This window comes from Aulonocara stuartgranti (genome assembly GCF_965226115.1).
Source record: "Aulonocara stuartgranti genome assembly, chromosome: 1".
NCBI classification, from domain to species: domain Eukaryota; kingdom Metazoa; phylum Chordata; class Actinopteri; order Cichliformes; family Cichlidae; genus Aulonocara; species Aulonocara stuartgranti.
The window spans coordinates 23,563,254-23,571,556 of NC_138939.1; the positions used below are offsets into that span (position 1 = coordinate 23,563,254).

General features: G+C 36.9%; 1 protein-coding gene across 2 annotated transcripts in view; it reads right to left on the bottom strand.

Annotated features, from left to right (window-relative positions):
- The window catches only part of acsf3 (acyl-CoA synthetase family member 3), a 55,266-nt gene extending 47,419 nt beyond the window's left edge, over window positions 1–7,847 (bottom strand). Inside the window, exons 1-2 of one of the 2 annotated variants that reach the window (XM_082541370.1) lie at window positions 2,708–3,995; window positions 2,344–2,381 (exon numbers count right to left, since the gene is read on the bottom strand). The gene's annotated coding sequence lies outside the window, so the exon portion shown is untranslated. Of the gene's footprint in view, window positions 1–2,343; window positions 2,382–2,707; window positions 3,996–7,606 lie in introns of those variants that run through there. The other variant, XM_082541374.1, reaches the window with a different exon arrangement.
- Window positions 7,848–8,303: the final 456 nt, after the last annotated feature.

Sequence of the window (8,303 nt, forward strand, 5' to 3'; positions counted from 1 at the left end):
AGACACAACACTTGTTAAGGTGCGTTTGTCATGCTTGAATGATTCACAGGCCATTAAATTAAAAAAATGTTCCTCTGAAAATGGTCTGAACTGAAAATTTACAAGAAAATCTGGCTACTTTGAAGGAAAATGTGAAGAAATGAGGCATGACTCAAGACTTTTTCACTGCACTTTATAGAAGAGTGCATAAAGCCTCTTTTTTAGTTGTTACCTTTATAAAGTGGTTTGATACAAAATGACAGCTACTCACTAGTGGCTGATGTGCATTATTTAGATGTGGCCGCACGTGGATGAAATACACCATTACAATGCTGCTTACACTCAGAATCATTAATATTTAACAACTTGAAAGGAACTGGTCTTTTACATGAGTCATTATAATACATTAGTTAAATTTACAGCTAATGCTTCCTCAATTTTCGTCAAATAAAGTTTGAAAGCAAGAGTTTTTAATGGACTGTTTGTACATTGTGGTGCTGCCACTTTTTCTTAAGTAGCCTGGGATGTGAATGTTTTTTTCCCACCACTTTACAGATGATAAGCATTTGTGGCTAATATATTATGAATTTGCTGTAGACTTGTGGTTTGCATGTAACCCATTAAAGTCTAAACAGATGGTGTAAGTTGCACACAGTCAAAAGTTTCTTGACAAACTGTTTTGTTAGGGTCATTTTGGAACACCCAGGGAATAAAAAAATCTGGCATTTCAATAAAAGAAAATATTAGTAAATAATGTAGCTGTCCTTGTTTTCTTTTTTGTGTCACCTCTTTGGGAGTTTTGACCACTGCTGTAGCAAACATTCGATTCAGGGACGGTGTAGCTAATGTTACACAACATTAACGAAACTCACACAAGAGGCAAATGTGTTAAAAGATTTCTTATAGTGGAATAACATTTAAACTTTCTCCAAGGAAAGGCTTAATCATGGCCTTACTCACGATCTCCCCCTTTCCAGTGGTACGTATTGATCTGTGTGTAGCTTAATGTTGGTCTTTATGGCTACACTGCGGTCAGACAAGCCAGTAGGAAAAACTACTTACTCCAGCCCACTGTTATAACTGAATCAATCCATTAGGTGAATATTGAAACTGTGGTCACTCTCCACAATGTGTAGTGATTATATATGGCTGCAAATTGAATTATTCAATATGCGATTCAGTTATGAGCAGCATGTAAAAAAAACAGATAGAGATGAATGTTTTCCTCAGGCTGCGGCGCATTACATCTATACATAAAATTGAAAATGGGGAACCATGACATTAGGCCATGAGACATAATTACAGGCCGTTCAAGAACAGTAGGGAAAGGAAATAACTGTGTGTGTGTGCTTAACAGACTGAGAAGTGTGTGTGTGCTTCTCTGGGAAAGTGACTGCTGTTTGGCTTGGCCCCCTGTCCCCTCTTCCAAGGGACTGTGAAATCAGAAATTAAATGCCTCGCCATCGTGAACCAATTCAGCCTGATACATCTTCCTCTCTTGTAATTGTTTGTTTATTGGACCTTGTTCAAAAGCAATATTGTGAAGGTCTCTGCAAACTCTAGGGGGGCAGCTTGTGTACTGGAGGGAGGTCACACCATGTCAATTAGCAAGCCTGCCTGGGCATTAAGAAAGAAAGTAACACAAAATACAAAAAGTCGCCAAAAAACCATCATTTTACATTCAGACATTTAAACATCTATATCTATTCTAACATTTTCCTCATAAGTTGTAAAGCTGCTATGACATGAGAGGGAGAGATGACCTCACTAGCAATAACAAGCATATGAGGTGGTGGCAGCACAGTCCACATTGATACTAAATGACTACAGAGGTCATGACCAACGCGACCTTTTAACCTTTTACTTCAGTGGTCTATTGTATACTTTCATTCCAGTGCATTTGCTCTTCTTTGCTCTTTCTTTGTTCCAAATATTGAACAATACGGGGAGGGGATGAAGAACCATGGCCAGGCATAACATTTCTTTTTAAAGAGATGACAGGGAAAAGAGACATTAAAGACCTGAGCAAGAAGATACAGCAATTTAATGTTTCAAGGAAAAGAAAGAAAAGGGCTGTTGAGGTCAGAAACAGCAGGACTGTGAAGCAGAGACAGTTGTTACCCAGCACAGGAAAATTCTTCTCATCTACTGAGAATCTAATGAGTTAGATGAAATAGATGTCACAAATTAAGTTATGATTTGTTATCGTGACTGTAACAACATGAATAGATATTAATGTTTCTCCTTTGACCTACTTTATACAATTAACATATTTAAAATGTGCTTACTGACTTGTTTACTTTGAATCATTCTTGACTGTCAGTAAGAGCTGTCTGAACAACATTAGCAGATGTAGCTACTTACTTAACCTTCCAGTGTCTGGCTGTAAAAATCCTGCAAACCTAATATGAATTGAGAAACAACAAAAACACTTTTTAAATTACTAACCTCTTTTATTGCTAATACATTAACATGTAAGACATGTAGGATTATTTTATAAGATTTAAAGGCCTGGACATGTAGAATCCATGCTAATAGTTTGTGCGTTAAAAATATTTTTTTTGGACTCTTAGGAATTTGCATGATTTTTTTCAAACCAAGTTCAATTTTTTTGGATCCGAATAAATCGATCTGACCAATCAGACCGCTGCACTTGGCAACAAGTGTGCTGTACCTTGAAAGGTACTGAGTATACAATAATAACGGAAATAGTAAAATACTATTTTACCTCAAATACACAGTCATGTGCTGCTGGTCAGTCGGCTCTGAAATTATTTCTCTGCCTCCTCAGATGTGCGATGTGCGCTCACTCCGCAACAACAACGCAAGTTCAAACTGTTCCACTGACATCCTGAAATACGTGATAAAACTTCAACCCCTAGATCAATTCATGAAATTCTCCCTGCTGCTGAGTTCTCTTGAGAATTGCATGAATCCAGAATCTCTGTTTCTTATTTTTCTTGTTCAGAAACATCAGGACAACCTCATCGTGATTTCTTTTTACAGTGCATTTTTTGAGGATACTGCGTTCGGTGTGCATATACGATACACGGCATCTTCGGATCCGACAGATTTGGAATTTCGTTTTTTTTTCCCACAAAGCCAGGTGTTTAATTAAGTTAAACAAACCTTAACTCAGTTAATCTGTAAAGTGACTCAGAATTAAAGCTATCAAACATATAGTACAATAAATAGAGTAATAGTTACTGTAAAACACAGTACCTTAACCTCCTAAGACCCAAACTCTTCCATGGCATGCATTTCTAATTTCTCTTTGCTAATTGGGCTGATTGGGACCTGATGAATGCAAAAACAAAGAATTACCAGATTTTTTTTGTTTTTTGTTTTACCTGATTTTTGTTTCTAAGAAAAATGAGAGCCACATATGAGGATATTCGTTTAAATTTTGATAGGACAGTGGCAGTATAATGTCCTCGTAAGTGGATATCAGGCCCTTGTAGCCACCTCGCAAAGAGCTAAAGGTTTTAGCATTTATAAACCTATAACACGCTGCAAAACAATCTTGTCTTTTTCATGTCACCGCAATAACGTTGCTTTTCTATCCACAAAAGCAAAATTATACATGATTGTATTTGACCTCATTACCCCATTGCTTGGTGGTTGCCACCACATTGCACCAGCTTCAATGATGAATAATCTATGATCGATCACGTCCATTTTCTTTATTTACTTTTTAAAATATGATTAAGTATATCAGTTTTTCAACAGCACAAACAAGCCCAACAACACTGTAGCATAGAGCATGTTCATGTTAATATGAAGTAGAAGAAAACAAAACGTCGTACCTAAAGTGCCTAAAAAAACGAACAAAACAAAACAACAAAAAACAAGTGACGGTAAATAATTTAAGTAACCTTAATTTACATAATCTATACAAACCTCACTGTTACAGTATGTTAACAAGTATTTTAACTTTAACTGCAATGTTTCAATGTTTACCTACATTTGCATTTAAAAAAAAATAGCTGTAATATGTTATATCCCAACAGATAGATGGATTGCATGGTGACAGCTGCAGGGTCTGAGAGCAGGTGAGATGGGATAGAAGAGACTAATTTAGCCATGCACTAGTGGTGCTAACAAGACCTCCACAATGTGAACACACACACCCACACAAACACACACACTCATGACATGGAACCAATCATCTGTTCTCAGCCCGGAGCACTTTCAGCTCTACTTGTATGTGTGTGTATCCAGGCACACATGCCATATGTACTTGTAGACACCTGTCAGTTGAAGGTAGAAAAGAATGGCAACATCTGATGAATAATTCAACCTAAGCAGCAAGTTCACCTGAACTTTCACAGCTTGAGTTCACAGTATGTGACATTTTCTGGACTTTTCTGTATCCTTAGACAACATTTTCTTTTTGATTCTTTGCCATAATCGTCCTGCAGACAAGATTTCTGCAGACAGTGCATTCGTTGCTTAGATTTAGTCTATTGTGAACGATTAGGTGAGCCTCAGAAAAGAAAATATTTAAAGTACTAAAATCTCTGGTGAAATACATGTGCTGATAATCTTCGTCTGTCATTCAGTGGAACTAGTACATGTGCACTGGACTTTTTTTTTTTAAATGATGTAACCAAAAATGAAGATTTTATAAATAGAAAGTGGGCTATGATGACTTTACTATTGCTAAAATGGAGGTTAATAGGTTTCAGATTGCTTCTGCAAAGCTGCACTTTTGGATGGGGAACATAGTTAGAAAGACTTAATTTGGGGTTATTTGGACATTATTTACCTAGTTAGTTATCACATTATTGAGAGTTATTTATTACTACTAGAGAATTACTACTCTTTTTGGTACTAACCTACTATGTACTGCAAGATCATAACACATGAACAACTTTTTTTACTTTCCAACAATAACTAGCAATTTGGAGGCTACTGGGGAAATTTTGTTATTTAAGTATTTATTTATTTGTTAAGCTGTTAAAATACCTCTTGTAAAGAGTAATAGACTACACATAAGTATGATAATAAGTAGCTAAATATTGTTAATCTCTGTAGGCAAATCTGAAGCTTTATTAAAGTTTTAATGCTGAATTAAAATCGCCTAATTTAGCAATGACTAATCAACCTGTTTGGGAATATTAATCATCCTGAAAACTGATAACATACAGCCATTACTTTCAAGTTCATTTAAAAACTATAGAAACGTTTTAATAATTAATACAGAATTCTGAATGCTGAAAATAAATATTAAAAACAAAAAACTAAATATAACAAAAACAGCAATTTATATGGCAACAAATCCACACAGCGAGACTCTGGGTTACTTTTTTTTATCACAAATATTCCACAGTGACACAAACTGTGTGCCAGTCAGCTGTATCATGTGTGTAGCACCCCTCTTATAATATATATTTTATTTATGATTTACAATTTAATGAAGATCATTAAAGTAACTGGTAGAGCTCTGACAGAGCGCAGCTACAGCAAATGAGAATAAAGCAAAAGCCCCTGCACACTGAATCTATATTCATTCTTCATGGCAATCTAATATCACACAATACATGCTAATGAGTTGTCATTGTTTGAAGCCTGAGCCATGGAACCGAGCTCACACTGAGCGGAGATGTGTGAGATGAGTGTGAAATCTTGTAGAGGAAACAGACAGACAGTCAAGAGTCTGAGCCCCAAGGCCTCAAGATCTCACCACAGCAGATATGCTGAACGGTGAGGAAAATGTGTTGCTGCAAACTGTGCTAGTGTGTGTGTGTGTGTGTGTGTGTGTGAAGGGTTAGCCTAGGATGGCAGATGTCAGACCTCTCAGCCCCACCCCGACTATGGGACCACCTGTTGGACTGAGGCCATCTGGAGGGTGGGCCGTCTCTTTCTGGTGTGATCCTGCAAGGGTCTGACCCAGCATGCTGACCAACGATAGATGATCACATGATCACACAGAACTTTCTGCATGTCTGAGTCCTTCTGTCTGTCTGTCTCCTTTATTCTCCTTTATTTCTGTTGTCTCCTTTCAGCTGAATATTTGGTGTTACTATGAAGAAAACTGAGATCAATACAACAATAATACAAATATTTTCAAGTAATTTCTTAGCAGCAAAATCGATAGTCGCCAGCTAGAAATGAAAAGCCAACAAAAGAAACCAAGAACCCATTATGTAAAAAAACAAACAAACAAAATCACAAGAAAATTAAAAGGTAAATCTCCCTCATCGCTGTCACAGGAACAACACCTGACAGGTCAGTGTTACTCATTTTAATAAAAAATAAAATAAAATGCCATATCATTTTTTTTTATCACTGCAAAGATAATAAATGATAATTCCAGAGTTTTAAATTAATTTAATCTGCACATTTTCAAGTCCAGAAAAGCAAATTTCACTAAATGTTTTCAGTGTCAGCAGAGACTAAGAATGATTTCTGCCACATTTTATTATTAAACAAAAGGTTACTTAGCACCCTCTCACACACATACACTAGTTACCTTTCTCCTAATTTCACACACTTGATGTCTCTCTCTCCATCCCTTCCTCCTCACCTGCGACTTCTCCTCACCTTTTCTGTGCTGTTTTTATCTTATTTTCCCTCTGGCTCTGTCAGTTGTCCTGCCAGCCTCACCATGCCTGACACAATTGAGATTTACATTTTAAATGCTGTCCCAGCTTTTCTTTCTTTTCTTTCTTTCTTTCTTTCTTTCTTTCTTTCTTTTTTAAACTGGGGTATATAACAATATTTTCCCTTTCAGTGCATTTAATGTGAATATTGGCAGGTGGCAGATTGGTGGCCTGTGATGGACCCACTATTCGAAAGGTGCTTAGATGGCTGCACCAGCTTTAAGATCTCCATCTGTTAGCACTTTACCTCTGTTGTAACACACTATAACTGAGAAAACGTTTTTGTCCAGCAAGGAAAAAATCACCAGCATCTTTCAGCATTTAATAAACCAGCTGTGGTGCACAGTAACTCCAATAAAAAGTGTGTTTACAATACATATTCCCAACAGTCAATTTACTGTTAATGCAAGTGGTGGTGTAATTTTCACATTTGTTTTCTCCACCTTCTAGGGGCTCAATTCTTTTTATGTCAAAATTAACGCAGAGAAAATGGAAAGTTGCTCAGCATAATGAAACACCTGTTTGCAATAGTTTCTATTATTTTACCTTGGAGTTTTGACGGTGTTAGTGAGTTCAGAGGCTGAAGTGTTAGTGAATATTTGTCAAAGTTATTTGTCTGATCTCAGAATAGTGTACTGGTGAACAGTGTTGGGAAGGTTACTTATTCCGTTACTCAATGTGAGTAACTTATTCTGAACACTTAATATATTGTCATGCTTTTCACAACTACATGAATGTACTATTGCTGTGTGATTTATTACTATTACTGAACTGAACATGATTATTTGCAGCTAGCAGGTTGCTAATGCTATCCATCAAGTATAACAGTCTGCAGCCTATGAGCTAACCTCAGCTAACGCCAGCTAACAATGTTAGCTCGGTGAAGAGTAGCCTTCATTAATAGCAATAAAACACAGCAATAGTGCACTGAAGATAGTGAAGTGGCACATAACCCAGGTAGCTACCACAACTAAAACAAGGTAGTTGCAGAAGGCTAATGTTAGTTTTTAAAAAGAACTTACTTCCAGATGTTTCTTTAGGTTGGAGGTGGAGTCTTTTGATGCTGAGAGCAGCTTGGTTGCTGGCAAACAGAGTTTGCATTGCACGGTCAGATTTCGCCCATCCCTTTCTTCTTTAAATATAAATTGGTGTTGGAATTTCCAAGTAAGAAATACATTCCTGCCCGTGCACTGCTGGCTCTGTTGTGCTGGCTCCAGGTCCACTGGCAATGCGTGGAATTACCAAAATTAGAGAGGGGATAGCCTAACATATGAAATAGAAAAAGATCACTGTGTAATCCATTTGTTTCAACAAAGTAACTGTATTTTAGTTATCAAATATTTAAGTGGTAACTGTAACAGAATACAGTTACTCGTATTTTGTATTTTAAATAAGTAACGCTGGTACATGTATTCTGTTACTCCCCAGCACTGCTGCCGAACAATTAGGTGGTAACCTACACAAACTTCCAGTAGTTTAACATTAACTGATAAAGGAGTTGGCAAGTGGCAAGCTAGCCAATCAACACTTATAATCAGCCCTGCAAGTTGATGTTGCTGCAGGACCAAATTTCGATATTCTGCTTGCAATACTGCATGACAGCTGTGTGTGTGTGTGTGTGCTTTTAATGCATATGTAGTGTTTGTGTTGAAGCCCCTGTTGTAGTTAATGGGTTTTGCTGACATTAAAGACATTTTGTTTTTCAGCTGGTTTTAGTAG